The sequence below is a fragment of the Podarcis pityusensis genome (genome assembly GCF_964106645.2).
Source record: "Podarcis pityusensis genome assembly, chromosome: 4".
Lineage (NCBI taxonomy): Eukaryota > Metazoa > Chordata > Lepidosauria > Squamata > Lacertidae > Podarcis > Podarcis pityusensis.
Window position 1 is genome coordinate 78,246,149 of NC_138027.1, and position 17,560 is coordinate 78,263,708.

At 42.0% G+C, this 17,560-nt stretch overlaps 1 long non-coding RNA gene across 1 annotated transcript in view; it reads right to left on the minus strand.

The window, feature by feature from the left end:
* Positions 1 to 6,687: 6,687 nt before the first annotated feature.
* The window catches only part of LOC308475960, a 32,912-nt gene continuing 22,039 nt past the window's right edge, over positions 6,688 to 17,560 (minus strand). Inside the window, exon 4 of the long non-coding RNA XR_013985584.1 lies at positions 6,688 to 6,825. This is a non-coding gene — a long non-coding RNA (uncharacterized lncRNA). The remainder of the gene's footprint in view (positions 6,826 to 17,560) is intronic.

Below are 17,560 nucleotides of genomic sequence, written 5' to 3' on the forward strand. Positions count from 1 at the left end.
AATGATTCCATCAAATCCACACTTTCCAAAACAATATGAGAAAAGAAGCACAGCTATTCTCTGAAATTTGCACTCATCTGAATTTTGCAATGCAGTTCTCTAACCAACCAGTTTTAACAAAAATGCATATATTAAGAATAGCATGCATAAAGTTGAACACATTAGTAAAAAAAAAAACCTATAAGAATGCATTATAGCAGGGAAAATCAATTGCAAAACTGTTCAGTAGTCAAAACTGCATGCAAAAATGTGTGTGTTAGGAGAAATTTGCACTGATTTTTTTTCTTTGTAAATTGCTGCAAAAATGTGGATTAGTGAATCTGAGATTGGGGAAAAACCAGAGAGAAACTGATTTGTCTTTTGGTTCTGGTTTGGGACCAGGACACCTGAAACATAATCTCATCCCTTATATATCCAATCAATTACTGAAAGAGAGGGCCTACTGCAGCTTCCATCTTATCAGGAAGTCTGTACTGCATAAAATAGAAATTGAGTCATTAGTTGTGTGATACCTACCCTTTGTATAACAGTTAATGGGAGGAAATCCCAAACTACTGTTTGGTTGAAAGTCATTTTGAGTTGACTTGGGCAAGAGAAAGCGACTAACAAATTTAATTAATAATAAGAGTAAAAATAATAGACAGGTACGATTTCTCTTGCCTCTTTGGTGTCTGCTGAAAAACTTCCTACAACACGCCTTAAAAAAAATGTATTGGTTTTTTTAAACCAATGACAACAGCAATGAACAATGATAAGAAAATTACCAAGAACCAAGGAGAGAGAGGTCAAGATTGTTCCAGAAATATATCACAAATTATGGGCTGTCAACCAAAAGAAGCCTTCCAGAGATGGCTATGAGTCAAAGCAGGGTGAAATCCGTGTTCCAGAACAGCTGCATGTTGTATGAAAACAAGCTGTTCCATAAAATTTTACAGACATATGTTGAATCCTTCTGTCCCTTAATTGCCATGTCAGTTTCTCGAAGAGGGCAAGATGCCACACTTGCTCATGCCAGTCTTTCATCAAATCCACATCCATAGAGCTCCAACTTTTTAGCAATAATCAATTTTGCGGCTGTTCGTAAAAATGAAATTAAATCCTTCTCCATTTGTGACCGTGTTAAATCAGAATAAACTGTTAGCAGAGATAATTTAGGAGCAGGGGCAATCTCCTGACTTATAATTACCCACTTTCTCTGAAAATCTTTACCCAAAAAGAATAAACTTTAGGAGATAACCACCATGGATGGAAACAGGATCCCACACCGAACTGCACGTTCACCAATACTTATTATCAACAGATATAGTAGTAATTTTACACACCAGGCATGGGGTCGTTATACCAGAGATGGAAAACTTTCTGGAAGCTGCTCTGGGGAAGATTGTTTTAAATGATGCAAAATGATAGATTTCTTCCCATTCACCAGCAGGAATCTCATCTCCTAAATCATGCTTTCATAAGTGTCTAAGGAAAACATAGCCAATACCAGAATGTCTAATGGTAGGGCCAGCTTTGTTCTTCCAGTGCTAATTCTTCACTCTTGCCTTCTGGAATAAAGAAAACCGACATTTCCCCCCCACAGCAGGTGGGAAGGGAAAGTTGAGCCAGTGGGGAAAATAAGCCTCGAGAAAACATTTTCTTATTACTGTGACCTGCAACCTTAGTCCTTCCTAATCTTGTCTATCAAAGTTAAAATGTCAGCATTTTGAGTGGAATCTTTCATTTCTTTGTTCTCTGTCTAGCACCTAAATGTCACTGGCATAAACTAAACATGTAGTCTACCATCATATGCCCACTTGCTTGGGAGTAAGGGCCCTGTTGCGGTCAATGAGACTTACTCCCGAGTAGACATGCTCAGGGCTCTACTAATAGTACAGCAGCTCGAGCAAAGAAAATTTTTGGTTTTTGAATCAGTAATAGATTCCTTATGCAAAGAAGAATATTTAATGGACACCATACCAGTTCCAATTTGCAGGAACTGTGCCTAGCTAAATTCCCACAAGTGAAATAAAGCAATGACCTGGGTAAGAACTGCCACATTATAGCAGGGCCACAGATAAATTACTAGTCATCTCACTAGCTTCGCCTTGCTTCCTATTCTTTCAGAAATGTGTGATATTGCTGACGACAGCAATCTTGGAAAAAGTGGAGAAAGTTATTAAGCAGGACGAGAGCTTTCAGAATAAAGGTTCACCAAAGTCCAGAGAGATGTCTGAATTTTTTTAAATAATTTTTTTGCTCCCTTGTCGTGAGATGTTGTTCAGAGCCACAACAGTTTGTTGCGGTTGCATTTTTATGCCATCACCAAGCCCCTTGCACATAGGTAAAGCTGTTTTCACACACACGGGGCATAAATCATCTTTGTTCCGAAAGCATGTATAAAAATTCAGGCTGGGCTGTAATTCAATTACGTTTTCCAACATTAGCAGCATTCGTACTTGACACACAAAGCACGGTGGAGTCTGTTGGAGTCACTTATGAAAAAGCTTCCTGGTTGCTGCTGGTATGGAACCTGTGTACCCACTTGTGTTAATTAAGAACTAGATGTGTGTTGCGGGGCTTGTCAGACTGGGCCTGAAGACTTTAATTCACTCAAATGCTCCACACTGACAGATGGTGATTTATTTCCTATGTTGGAACAGCTGTACAGCTTGAGGTAGTATCTAATTGGGTCACGATGGAACTTAGACATTAGATATTCATTTTTAAAAGTATTTTATACATTCTTTATTTCAACAGTGCCCACATAAACTAGGCCCTGCATGAAACAAAATAAAGACACGGGGCCAGGACTTAAGAGCCAACTCCTTGAGACTGAGGTTCCTTCGCCCCCCCATCCCCAATAAAATATTTGAGTAATAATAATAATAATTTGTTATTTTTACACCGCCCATCTGGCTTGGTTTCCCTAGCCACTCTGGGCGGCTCCCAACAGAATATTAAAAACACTATAAAACATCAAACATCAAAAACTTCTCTAAAAGGGCTGTCTTCAGATGTCTTCTAAAAGTCAGATAGTAGTTTATTTCCTTGACATCTGATGGGAGGGCATTCCACAAGGTGGGCGCCACTACCGAGAAGGCCCTCTGCCTGGTTCCCTGTAACCTCACTTCTTGCAGTGAGGGAACCGCCAGAAGGCCCTTGGAGCTGGACCTCAGTGTCCGGGCTGAATGATGGGGGTGGAGACCCACCTTTATGTATACTGAGCCGAGGCTGTTTAGGGCTTTGAAGGTCAGCACCAACACTGTGAATTGTGCTTGGAAATGTACTGGGAGCCAATGTAGGTCTTTCAGGACCGGTTTTTTATGGTCCCGGCGGCCGCTCCCAGTCACCAGTCTAGCTGCTGCATTCTGGATTAGTTGTAGTTTCCGGGTCACTTTCAAAGGTAGCCCCCACCAAGTTGATGGGCAATGCCATTCAAATGGTGTGTGTCTTGGGATTGATTGTGGGGGGCGAGCTTACCTGTCCCTCCCTATTCCAGTTGGCACCTCTGATCAGGCATCAGGCTTACAATCTCGGGCCAAGGGAATGGAAGGGGGAAAGAGAAAGTACTCAGAGAAGGATGCAAGAAGAGGTTTTACACCAGGCCTTGCACCAGCGTGCCTTTTTCTGGAGTAGCTCCAGGCGCCACAATGTAAGAATGAGACATAAATGCAACAGGTGAAGAGAAGGGCAATGAAGGTGACAGTCTGGAGGATAAGTCATGTGGGGAAAGGACAATGGAAGTGGGTATGTTTACCCTCAAGAAGGGAAAACTCAGGGGGAATAGTACTCTTCAAGTGCTGTCACAGAAAAAGGCAGGGACTAGTTCACTGCTGAACCAGAGGGCAGAGGTAGAACTTAAGTCACAGGAAGGTATTTTTTCATTGGAGGTTAGATGAAACTTTGTGATGATCAGGGCAGTTTGACAATGGATCCAACAATCTAGGGAGTAGAATCTCCCTCCCTGGAGGTCTTATTCAGAGGCTGGGCAGCCATGGGTTGAAGATGCTCTAGCTCTGGGTGTTCTGTATCAGCAAAGGATTGCACTAGAGCTCCATGGAAAACAGCCATACTCAGAAAATAGACCCACTGAAACCAATGGTTGTTAGTATCTTTAGTCCATTGATTTCAAGGGCTTTCTTTGTGCATGACTTAGTTGGTTCTCACACCACGATTCTATGATTTATAAGCATTTGTTATATTAACCCCCCTCCACACACAAAAATCATATATGTATATATCTAGAAAGGGCACGATTTTGAAATGTTAATAAATTGAAGCTGTGACCTTTTAGAACACTCCAAATTATGCCTCATTTGTACAGTCATTTGCACATTTGCGATTACAGGAACATTTCCCACAACAATTCATTTAAACTGTAAATTTGCGCTACAACCACTTAGGCACCTTTGACTCATTTTTTATCAGGACCACGTTTAAGTGTGTCCCACTGAAGTAAGTATCAGTTACAACTGCTTCACTTTGACAATGCTGCACTCACAGTACAGCTGTATCACAGCTATATCATCATTAAAGTATTACGAACAATTATTGATCAGAAAACTTAATTCATATGTTTTTTATCCACAGTATAGCTTACTGACAGCATTGCTTGGGAATCCTTAAATGCTTTAAAAAATAAAAATAAAAAAATCAGCGCAGTTTTCAAATTAGCAGTTAAAATCAGTACATATTTGAAACGTTCAGTCCACCATCTGTATCCAAAAATAGATGAAAACCTGATCCCTGATCTCAGGAACCATCATGCAAAATGTGGTATGATACCTTAAGGATGTTCCAAATGGATGGTGAACAATAAGCTTTCCAAAATATATAAAGTAGAAATTTGAAATGCTAACAGAGGGAGACTGTGACCTTTCGGGATATTGTGAATATTTCCTATGCTCCCTTATTCACCCTGTCAGCAACATTTTATGCAACTATTCAAGTGAACACCAATTCCTTAACACCATTTGTTAACAACCAGTATTCTTGCTGCTGTTAGGAGATTCTGTACTGCATAATAATAATCCATTTTGAGGGCATTAAGCAAGTGATAAGACAATTAGGAACATTAGTTCTCCTTGGAATGACACTGCGTAGGTGAAAAACAATCCTAATGCAAGGTACACTTTATGTTACAAATATAGAGAATGTGGGGAAGAATGTTTTCAAAGGAAAGGCTCTGAGATGGCTCTTCCTTATTTACCCAGGAAATAGTTCTCCTGCTAATTCACTATTTTTGACCTGAAAATCAAAACTGGAGAGTATTCAGTGTTGTCCCAATATAACTATTTTATCTACAACTTGACACAAATTAATCCCTTGTTATGGATATTTTCACAATGAGTATTGAGAAATCACTGAACATGGGACATATTCAACACTGCTTAAAATGTTTGCAACCCTTACCTCCCAACCCCTATAAAATCAACAAAATTCTTCAGATAATTTCTCAAAATTCATTTTGATAGTCTCTAAATTAAAATTTGCAAATCAAATGGTTGTTTTTTTTAAAAAATGAGTACCGATGAAGAAGCTTGTTCACCAATGTGAACTCTCATTTTCTCCAAACATATATCTGTCTTGGGTCAATAAGCAGCTACCAAGTTAAGATAATAGATACTCTACTATTGTATAACATAAAAATTACTTCCATGTCAATTCATACATCTACAGTTTGACTTCCTCCATGGATCTTTGGGTGCCATTGACTTTCCTCTATTTTTAAAACTGCTGTTGTTTGCACACTACACTGAACACATCTACAAGCTGTATCTATGCACCTCCCGGTGTTGTGTGAAAAAGTGTACACTCCTTATTTTGCAGAGTTCACCTGTTGTGTGCACAGGCAGTTCACCGATTGTACATTCACTGAAGAATACACGTGAATTGCTGTAGGAGTATACAAGCTACAGTAGTTGGGTACACAAGTACGTAGATTATACACTCATTGAATGCAACATGTGAGCCCCCCGAGTGATGCCAATGCAGATGTTATTTGTGCTAACTAAGCAACTCAGAATAACATCTGTGCTGACTCACTAGGGGTAGTGATCGACTCATGTGACATCAAAGGGGTTCATGGAAGATTGCGGCAGCTGCTTTGGTAAGCAGATAATGTTCAGCAAGCAGCTTTCGCCCACACAAAACTGCTGCAGTGGTCTATTTCTCTAATGATACACTGTTTGTATAAGTAGACTATGTGAACCAAGTGCTTATTTACACGGGTAAACTCTGAAAAATAATGTCGGCACCAGCTCTCTATGAGACCCCAATGAGATAACAATTCAGTCCTCCTGTTCTAGCTGATAACTAAACACTGCCAGAGGGGGAATGTGATGGCCCAGGATTAACTGTGCAGTGCTTATTTGAACACCAAATATAATTGTGTGTGGTGCATTCTTTAAGAAGAAACAGTTCAGTTGTTGACAAGACATTTTCATCTAAGTAGGGCATTCCACGACTCCGTTCAGCTGGGGATGCTGTGATTATAATTCACAGAACAACTTAATTAAAGGTAATCTGTGAAACATTTATGAATGCAATTTCCTCCTAACAACTTTCTCTCCCTTTCTCATTTTTTCGGTGTCACTTTGTTGGTACATATACAACAGTTAATAGCCTGATAGCTCCCAAAATGAGAAGAATCGATTTATTCCCCAAGTCAATTCATTCTAGTATTATAACTTGAACTTCCTTTTGGCTAACCCAGCGGTGATCTCAGTCCTGACCTCCAAGTGCAAGATGCAATTTAGTTGCTTGTTGTGCCAATAGACAGCTTGCTATCTTCTTTTTGGCTACTGGAGAAGCTGCATCAAGGGAATCCTTGTATCCTTTTTGCTAGCAAAAACAGAGCAGAAGAAATGGGAAATGTTATTAAGGACCACTGGGGGCATAATTCATGATTCAGACATTACAGACGTGGGTGAAAGTTCATTCATTCCTTGTACCGCCCTCCAAAATGTCATTCCAATTTTGAATGTCGAGTGCAAAGTCAGTCAAGGGGAAGTGAATCCACAGGGACAGTAAAAGGATAACTTTGTTAAAGCCAATCTGAATGTGGCAAGTGAGTCTTTAAGTTGCACAGAACTCTGCCTCAAGTTGGCTATTTCAAACATAGAATAGTTAAGCACAGTCAACAGTCAGGGATGTTTAGAGTTGATTTTTAGTAACATCTGTAATGCCACAAATTCTACACCAGGCCTGTAAAGGGCTAATTGGACTGGCAAATTTAACTGATCTTTGCAGTTTAGCAAATTATTTTTTAAACACACAAACACACACACACATGTTATGTGAACGTTCTGAAATAGGAATCTTTGCTTTTACTATAAAAAAGAAAACCCAGCAGATGAGATGCCTAATGAAAATAAATAAATATGTAGCATCACGGTCTCCCTAAAAAGTGGAGGCTGTCAGCTAATACAGATCTGCCTTTGGTACTGTAGCAACTGCATGTTTATTTTTAGTGATTTTCACTGTTCTCTCTCTTTCCTTCCCCTCCCACCCTCCTTTCTTCCTTTGTGTTCTTCCTCTTCTCCCCTGGTTGCCCAATTTGTGATGTCTCCAGCCGTCGCAAGCAATATTGTTTCTGGAACTTGCATTATTTATTTAGATGCTGGCTAATGGCGCAATGTTTTACCTGTCAAAAGAACTTGATGCCTAGACTTAACGCTTTATTTTAATCTGCATGATAAATAACGTTGCACATGGTGAAGGGGGAGAGAGAGAGAGAGAGAGAGAGAGAGAGAGAGAGAGAGAGAACCTGAAGAAAGCTGAATAATGGCCTGTTCGACAGCTTATCAGACCTACCTCAGGGGAAGAGGTTTGCTCCATAATATTGAACAAACAATCTCTCTTCTGCTACATGAAAAGAAGTGGCTTACAGAGGTGGCTTTTTCTTTCTTTTTAACTTGGAAAGCCATCAGAAGAATTCCTCTCTCCCTCTGAAAATAAAGGGAGGCTTCCCAAACTTTCATTGACTGTAAGGGGATCCTTAGGGACAGCGGTTGTGTTAGATGTGGATAGAGGAGACATGGATTAAAACTGTTTCTCAAGTATGGAGCTCACTAAGGTGACCTTGGACAAATCACTCTTACTCACTCCAGCTTTCCTCGGCAAGCTTTTCTGAGGATAAATAAGAGCTGGGATGAAACTGAACGCTGCTTTCCCCTTCCTCTCTAACCCCCCCCCCTTAAAAAAAAAATCCCTGCCTCTTTTTGGCTCCCTTCTTGAAATGGCCCTTCGCAAACTGTACGGTTTTTTAAAAAAAATATAAAAAGGCTATCTAAATGATGAATTGAAACAGTGATAAAAGTAAAGCTGCCGCTTCATGAAACCGAAAAGGAAATCATTGGGAATAATTCCATTGTTCAAAAGTGTGTTAGATGTCTACAACCTTTTTATATGCAGACTCTCTAGGGTTGTTAAGCAGAAAGAAAGAAAGAAAGAAAGAAAGAAAGAAAGAAAGAAAGGGAAGAACTATTCCTGCTAGCCTTGCCTCCAACACTTAAGTGTGCATCATGCTCCTCCAGAAGACATACATACAATGTTACTATGGTCACTTCAGCAGTACACACTGAAAGCACCACTTTGTTAACAGTCATGGGTTCCTCCCAAAGAATCCTGAGAGATGTAGTTTGATAACGGTGCCGTGAGTTGTTAGGAGACCCCTAGTTCCCTCATAGAGGTACCAGTCCTAGACTTCCCTGGGAACTGGAGATTGTTAAACCGCTCCAAGTTGTCTAAGTGTTGTGGCAACTCAGGACTAGTCTCACCGGCAGTCTAGAGGGTGGTGGCTGAAGCCCATTGGGATTGGCAGAGAATGCAGGGAGACCAACAGTAGGTGGAGCTAGAATTCAGGGAGACCAACAGTAGGTGGAGCTAGAAGTGTCCTCTGGCTTGGGACCAAAAAGTGGCAACAGTAGCTGCTTATTGAATTTAAGGAAGGACACACCTCTCAGTCTTGTTTACCTCATAAGAGATGTGCGGGAGTGAGTGCTCGTTTGCTGAAACCATAAAGGAACAACTCATCGGAACTGACAACATTAAAAGAGCAAGGCCAGTCCAGTGAGAATAATCGAACGACACCATTTAACTTTCAGAAGATGTGGCTTTTTCAACGCTTATTTTGGTATGCCTTTCCCAGGAACTGCTTTATCTTAACTGAAGTGAGATGCACCCTGCTTCCGCCCAGCCCTGAAATATTAGCAATATATTGACATTGCACCCTGGGTTTCACAGGCTGGGCTTTTGCTTTAAATCTGTCCTAGTGTCTCCAAAAATTGTTTGAAGATGTCTTAAAAGGATGTGAAACGACCCAATGATTGCAGATTAGGGCTTAAAGGGCCGCAACTTAAAGAATGCCTGACAACTTTGCTGTTCTTAAGGGACCTAATTAAGAACATGTAAATCTCATTCTCATTCTTGCTCTAGTTCAGTGAAATTTGCTGCTCCTCCCCCCAGCTGTTCTAACAATAGCAATTTTGCTGCAGAAAGAGTGTGGGGTGTGTGTGTGTGTATGTGTTTCATGTACATGTATGTGTGATACACCTACAGTGAATTTTATTTTTTCAGGTAGAAATCAACCAATTGATTAATATTATGCCTCAGTAAGGGCCGAGGAACACTAATGCAAAGGAGGAGGAGGAGATTTCAGCTGTACAGGCTGACTGAGAATGTCCTCAATTAGGCTCCACTAGCAAGCGATGTTTTTTAGCTTACTTCCAGAAGCAGTTTTCCAAAGTGGCCTTCCGTAATGCAGCATTCACACCAGGCATAGGCAAACTCCAGCCATCCAGATGTTTGGGACTACAATTCCCATCATCCCTACCTAACAGGACCAGTGGTCTGGGATGATGGGAATTGTAGTTCCATACATCTGGAGGGCCGGAGTTTGCCTATGCCTGACCCACACTAACACATGGATAACACATGCTTGCAAACTGTGGCTGACTTCATCCATTATTTCACCAATACAAATATCATAATGAAAAATCTAGATTCTCCTGTGGATCAAAACCAGAAATATTCCCTATGGGAGACCACAAAGCATGAGTCCCTTTACGTCCGATGTTGTGGACTCCAATGCCCATTGTCCCTGACCATTAGCCACGCTGATCGGGGCTGATGGGAGTTGGAGCCCAGTAACATCTGGATGACAAAAATACTTGCTGCTACTGTTTTAAGTGCTCCTGACTAACCCAAGGAAGATTGCAAACATGGAGATGGGCAAGGGAAATGGCTAGAGAGGCCAAGGCCGGGAGCTAACTGGAGTTGGAGTAGCTCACCCTAGTTTGTCCGATGCAGGGCCAAGCAAAATGAACTCATGGGAATCTGGGCAATTTTGAGCAATGTGGTCTCTCTCAGGAGACATGACTTTCTGAGATGAAAGTTGATTAGATTGAGAATGAGACTAGTGGGGGGAAAGGTAGCAAAAGGTGGTACGCTAATTGATGAGATGCAAATTTCCCACCAGGTTTAAGGGACAAAGGTGAGTGTCATGACCCAACAGAGATGGAATGTCTTTAGTTGGTGCCATATTTGGACTTGAGTGACAAGGATGTCCCACATTCAGAACAGAGGTGGAGATAGACATAAGCATTGTTTAGGTTACTTGGTAAGGTAGTGCCAGTGAGAACGAGGTTTTTGTTCTAATAAAAGCTAATTAGTTGCTAAATAGAGGTTCATGCCCATGTTAGCATTTAGCAAATGGATCAGGTACAAAATTAGGCAGAAGCAAACATCTGGGGGGTTTGTCCAATGAGGGCAGGCTTATCTACTGTCAGTGAGGGCAACCAACCTATGCCAAGGTCTGCTTCCTCAGTGTACTTGTAAGAGTCTTCTCTCATTGGGCAGTTACCCACTGAGTGAAATTAAATGAGCCAAGGAGTTTTAGGTCATGCACAGAGTACCAGCTGAAATGAGGACCTTGGTAACAGACCAAGAGCTGCAGGCTTGGAAGCTTAGTCAGGAAAAAACAATAACAATAGCTCTTCCTGTCACAAGCTGCTCTAAGTTTCTCCTCATTACTGTAGTTGTCAAAGTTGGGAGAAATTAAAGACTTGGATGCTCGGCCGCAGCCTTGGGATATACAGTGCTACCTTCGGAAGGTAATGGCTTCTCATCAGTCTGTGTTGTCTTGAGTCTAAATGCCCTGGCAGTGGAAAGACTTCCTAACTACCTCCCAAGGCCAGTTTATTCAATTGGTGGTATATTTCCCATCAGAGAAGAATCATGCGATGGACATTAAAACAAATACTATGTGAAAAATCACTCTCCTAGTTTCGCTGCAAGAGCCTGAGCTTCCGCAGATATAATTTCAACTCATCATGCACTGCATTAATAGCTTCCTACTCTTATCCATTGTCAAAATCCTGCTCTTGGAAGTGGGCCAGTGGAGAGACACTTTGGTCCAGTGCAGTGCTCACAGTGTGGGGTGAGGGATTGGGGAGGGGGAAGAATTGGGATAGCTTTGTCTCAAATTACATCAGATTCAGTTTAGCTTGTGTGTTCCATTTTCCATCTGCGCTATTTCTGTGCAGAAGGGCTGGTTTTGGATCTTGGAGATACAGGCAGGCACTCAGATAAACAGTTTCTGTTCCCTCCAAGGTCTAATACAGTGGTACCTCAGGTTACAGACACTTCAGGTTACAGACGCTTCAGGTTACAGACGCTTCAGGTTAAAGACTCTGCTAAGCCAGAAATAGGGACGCAGATGGCGCTGTGGGTTAAACCACAGAGCCTAGGACTTGCCGATCAGAAGGTTGGCAGTTTGAATCCCCGCGGTGGGGTGAGCTCTCATTGTTCGGTCCCTGCTCCTGCCAACCTAGCAGTTCGAAAGCACGTCAAAGTGCAAGTAGATAAATAGGTACCGCTCCGGCGGGAAGGTAAACGGCGTTTCCGTGCGCTGCTCTGGTTCACCAGAAGCGGCTTAGTCATGCTGGCCACATGACCTGGAAGCTGTACGCCGGCTCCCTCAGCCAATAAAGTGAGTTGAGCGCCGCAACCCCAGAGTCGGTCACGACTGGACCTAATGGTCAGGGGTCCCTTTACCTTTATCTTTAACCCAGAAATAGTACCTTGGGTTAAGAACTTTACCTCAGGATGAGAACAGAAATCACGCGCCGGTGGTGCCGCAGTAGTGGGAGGACCCATTAGCTAAAGTGGTACCTCAGGTTAAGAACAGTTTCAGGTTAAGAACGGACCTCCAGAACGAATTAAGTTCTTAACCCGAGGTACCACTGCAGTTATTAGGAAAAACTTACATAAAGTGTAGGATAAATACAAAAACTAGCTGGAAAGGAAAAGACCATTATGGCTTTCACCCACAGAAGCCACAACATATAAGTGATGAATGGGTAACATATAGAGATTTGCTAACAGAGGTGGAAGGTGAGTTCAGATTAAAGATGTTTGAAGAAATAGCAGAAATAGTAACGAGTTGGTTACAATATTATCAACTTCATGAGTTGGATAAAAATAATAGCTTTACAAATCAAACCTCTCAACTAGAAAAAGTAATGTCTCAAATGCTATTAGAAGGCAAACAAAAAACGAACAGGTGAGATCGTCAGTGATACACTGGACAATGAATATAGGACATAATATTGAAATGGCAGCATGGGAAAGATTGTGGAATGTGAATTTGAAATTTATGGCGTGCTATGCAATAGAAGAAAATTACATGAAAATGATGTATAGGTGGCATCTGACTCCTAGTAAATGAGCAAACATGCATAACTCGGAATCGGATACCTGTTGGGAAATAAAAGGAAGGTACCCTTCCCCATATGTGGTGTTCATGCAAGGTAGCAAAAGCTTTCTGGAAAATGATTTATAATGATTTGGAAAAAATGCTGAAGAGAACCTTTGTTTAAAAAAACGAAACCATAAGTTTTTCTTTGAGGTATAATTGGTAGAGAGATACCCAAAGAACAGGGTGGGGGGAATATTTATGTACACTACTAAGGCTGCCGAAGTGATTTATGTCTAGAGATGGAAAGAAGAAGCAGTTCCAACGAAGAAGGACTGGCAATTAAAACTGAAGGAGTATGCAGAAATGCTGAAACGTACCGGAAAAATAAGAAACCAAGGAGAGAGACTTTTTAAAACAGAATGGGGAAAATTTATTGATTATTTGAAGATGTAAACAACTTATAACATTAGAAAGATTGACATAAACACGTGCAGTAAGAAATAACTAAAAGGGAATATAAAGGGGAAATTAGTAAATAGGTTTGAACTGGATATACAGTAGCAAAATATATTAAATAAATAACCGCAGAAAGGAGGGGAGGGAAGGGGATTATGTAAAGATTTTGGTTTTTTGTTAAAATATTTGTAAAACGAGAAAATGAAAAATGAAATTATTTTTTAAAAATTGTGGCTTCAGTTATTGGAGGAAGAGAAAGAGGAAGCTGGCTGTTCAAACGCCTGTGTTTCCTAGCTCCACAAAAAACTTTGGCCTGGCTCAACTAACTTTTCTCTCTGAGATGGGTTGGAGATGGGTGGCAAGGTATCAGTCACTTGACAAGAGAGTGTTTTCCTTCAGGGCTAAGCAGGAACCTAGGTTTAAGGACCACCAGTCGGAAAACTTTCTATGCATGCCATTGTGAACCTATACAGTGGTACCTCGGGTTACAGACGCTTCGGGTTACAGACTCCGCTAACCCAGAAATAGTGCTTCAGATTAATAACTTTGCTTCAGGATGAGAACAGAAATCGTGCTCTGGCGGCGCATGGCAGCAGGAGGCCCCATTAGCTAAAGTGGTGCTTCAGGTTAAGAACAGTTTCAGGTTAAGAACGGACCTCAGGAACGAATTAAGTACTTAACCCGAGGTACCACTGGAACTATCTTATTTATATCACAAGTGGCACTTTTATTTCTATTCTTCTACACGTTTGGACCAATGAAATCTGTAACTGATATTGATATGGATTGTACAACTGCTCTGTATTGTTTTGTCACATTTTGTGCTGCTTTTAAGTGTTATTATAACTACGTTATTAAAGGGAAAAGCTTCCTGTGTGGTTTGCAACCAATACAGGCAGGAAAACAGTATCATTTACTGATGTATGTATCTTGCCTACTTGCCTGTTGAGAAAATGCATTGCTGTTCTTCATGGGAGGAATAAAGACTCAGATACCTGGTCTTTTTATTGTGCTCATCAATTCTGGCTCATGACTTCAATAAATCATATCAGTCAGAAGTCTTCAAAATGGTGAGTTTGAAACAACCGATGAATCCTGGACTCATTCAAAAAGGAACCAATAAGAAATCTTTTGATTACTTCTGAGTCAGTGTGGCGTCCTTGGTCTATGCTGTGCCACGAACACAATTTATATGTGGATTGGAGAGGGCTAATCCCCAGTTCCCTTTAGCTCAGCAGTCTGACGTTTCATATCGGAATACACTGCTAATCAGCTAATGGACACATTCTCCAAAGTGCAGTGGGAGCCCTGCCAAATAACTTGTAAAACTGTGGGGTTTTTTAATAAATAAAAAAGAAGGGGGGAAAGGAAAAAGTAAACTACACACACATAAACACAGGAGAAAAGACCCAGCTTGAGAATTAAAGCATCTTTCATGCAGAGGAATTAATCCCCTCCTTTCAAATGTTTATGTCAATGATCAGATAATAAGACTCTTTGTTCTAAGCAACTGCTCTGATGCCAAATTGTTCAATCAATCACTTCTGCTTGCTTTGCACACTGATGTTTATTGGTACTTTGAATGTGCCATTTCAATTAATGGGCTTGTGCTGAGACTAAAGGGAGCATTGGCGTGACTTTCCAGCTAGTTTCTGCACTTTGATTCAAATGCTGGACTTGTTCACACATGCATGTTGATTCTTTGACGACGGGAGCATCAGTTGGTGATCTGCGTGATTAATTGTAATATATTCACGTGTAAGGAAATCATGGAAGACTGAAGACCGGTGGTCTAGCAGCCTATATTCCTAGTGCTAGGCTGCACTTTTATGAGTTTAATACTCTGGGGCTCTCTGTGCACAAGCCCCTCATTTTGAATCCAGGCACCCACCTAATCATTTTGGGTCCACACGTAGGTGAACGGGGATTCATATAATTTAATTTCCCACAAGGATGTCAGGAAAAAGCACCAAGGCAAAAGCCAGCTCCAGATGGCTGGAATGCAAAACAGGATGTTGTGGTTTTGCAGATGTACTGTTGGAGAAAAGGTGGAGCCTATTCTCTGTACTGAGCACCGGATGTTAGCTCAGTGTGTCATATGACCTGTACTGGAAGTACAGGGGAGGAGTGTGAGACTCTTCTGATGGAGTCTGAAGGGAACAGTCACATTTCTATGTACTGTTGAATGACAGGAATAAAACATGTAGAGAGGACTCCTGTCTGTCTCATTTCCCCTCCCTGGGGGAGTGCAGGGAGGGAGAGAAGGAGGAGGGTGTGTCCTGCTCACGATTGAGGAGGATCGCCGGTTTGTTTACCTAGCCTGCCGGCAGTCGCAGACGGACGGTAAACAACAGTATCTCGCTCAATTGCCTCGGGGGAGGCCAGGTACCTCTGCCTGTGGGCTGATGAAGATACTGACATATGGCAGCCTTCGGATGGTTGCGATTCATCGGACATCTGCATGAGAGGCTGGTGGATTGTCCTCCTCTGCTCCAAGGGAGAAGGCAAGCGTCTGACAGAAGCCAGAGGCTCAACAGACAGCTGGTGGAAAGAAGAGGTGTGTTCCAAGCAACGGAGCTCAAGGTATGCTGCATTTCGGGCTAAAAGTGTGAACGCAGTCTGATAAATTCACTGGTTCACGGGGAGCTGCGTCTTGGAAAAATACAGCTCCGGGAGAAGAGGCCTGCATTCCACAAATTCTTGTGGTAGATAAGAAGTCCTATTGAAATGCATTGTTGCTAGGTAACGGAAAGTTGGAAAGTTACTGGCAAAGGGGCTGGACAGTGAGCCTGGGAAAGCGAAACAAAACCAGAGAATGTTTTGGCTACAAAGTTTACGTGCTCTTGGAAGGGACTTTCAATAGCAGCCTGAGTTCAGCTGCCAGGTGCAAAAGACCGTAAACAACTTGCAGTTTGCTGCGTGAGAAAAGGAAAAAACAACTGTTGGATTTTACAGTTTGTTTGAGAGTGTGGGCTGGAAAGCGAGAGGCTTGGATTCAAAATGGATGCCAAGAAGGGGGGAGACTTGCCTAACTCATCTCCCCTGACCAGAGACAGTTATTCATCAGGGTCTGGATGGATAACTACCCCAGAAGGGGTGAGCCAAGATGATGCTGGCCAAGTTCCTAAGAGCTCAACGAAAGCTGAGGAGAGCTTTGACCCCAGAGGGGAGAGTGCAGGAACTGTGGCTGTTGGAACTGTTGGTGTTCCTGAACAAGGTGCAATGGGTGTTGCTGACAGGGGGAGGAAGGAACGGAGTTCTAATTTCCCCACTGATGATGCTACTAGGGAGCATGGTGTAGCATTGAGTGCTGTCCGATGCTACAATTGTGGACAGACTGGGCATCTACAGCGAAACTGTAAGAAGCCGCGCCAGTCAAGAGGAGCAAAGAGCAGCTCTACGAAGCCTGAGGCGTCAGGCAAAAGCCGCTGCAAGTGCCAGGTGAAACCTGCAAAGGCTATGATGGCGAAAGGAACCACGCCAGATGTTGGGAACTCGTTCATAATAGACACGGGCACCACGGTTCATATGTGCCCGCACAGAGGACTGTTTACGACGTTGAAGAAGCAAAGCTTCGCTGTGAAACAGGCCAACGGTCAGGAGTTGGAAGCGACCGGAATTGGAACTGTGTATCTTGAGAGTCTGAACTTGACTATAAGTGATGTTTACCTGGTTCCAGAACTGAGATTTAATCTGCTGAATGTGTCGCAGATTGCAAAGAAAGGACTGAAACTGTCCTATGATGCTAAAAGCTGCAAGATCTACAAAGATGGAGAACTGTTTCTTACTGCCAAAGAGAAAGATGGACTGTATTTGTTGACTTTTGATCAAAGTGATTACATGAAATGTAATTCTTCTGTTTCCAACGAAATCTCTCTTGCAGGTGTGACCAGTGTGAGCACCAGGAAGGTGACGAAAAAGGTCGACAGAGCATTTCAGCGGGTGTATGCTGATGTGATTGGTCCTCTAGAACCATCTAGAGGCGGTGCACGATTTTACCTTGTGTGTGTGGATTGTTTCACTAATTATTCTTGGGTTTATATGATGGAGAAACCGCAAGAAACTTTAGAAAAGTTTCAGGAGTTTTGTGACAAGGTTAAAAGTATGCATGATGCTAACATTGATTGTCTTTTCACAGATGACAAACAAGTTTTTCTGTTACAGAAGTTTCAGAAGTTCCTGGATGGAAAAGGGATAGACCACAAAGTGGCAGTTTCGCAAGAAGCGTGGAACAGGGGGGTCTGTGTGAGAGTGAACAAAGAATTGCAAAAGGGGATGAATGCGCAATTGCTGAGTTCACATTTGCCACATGAATATTGGGCCGAATCGCTAGCGTCCTATCTTCATGTGTGGTTGAGAAAAGTCTCAACAGAGTTGGGATGTTCTCCTTTTGAGAAGCTGTTCAATAGAAAACCTTCTGTT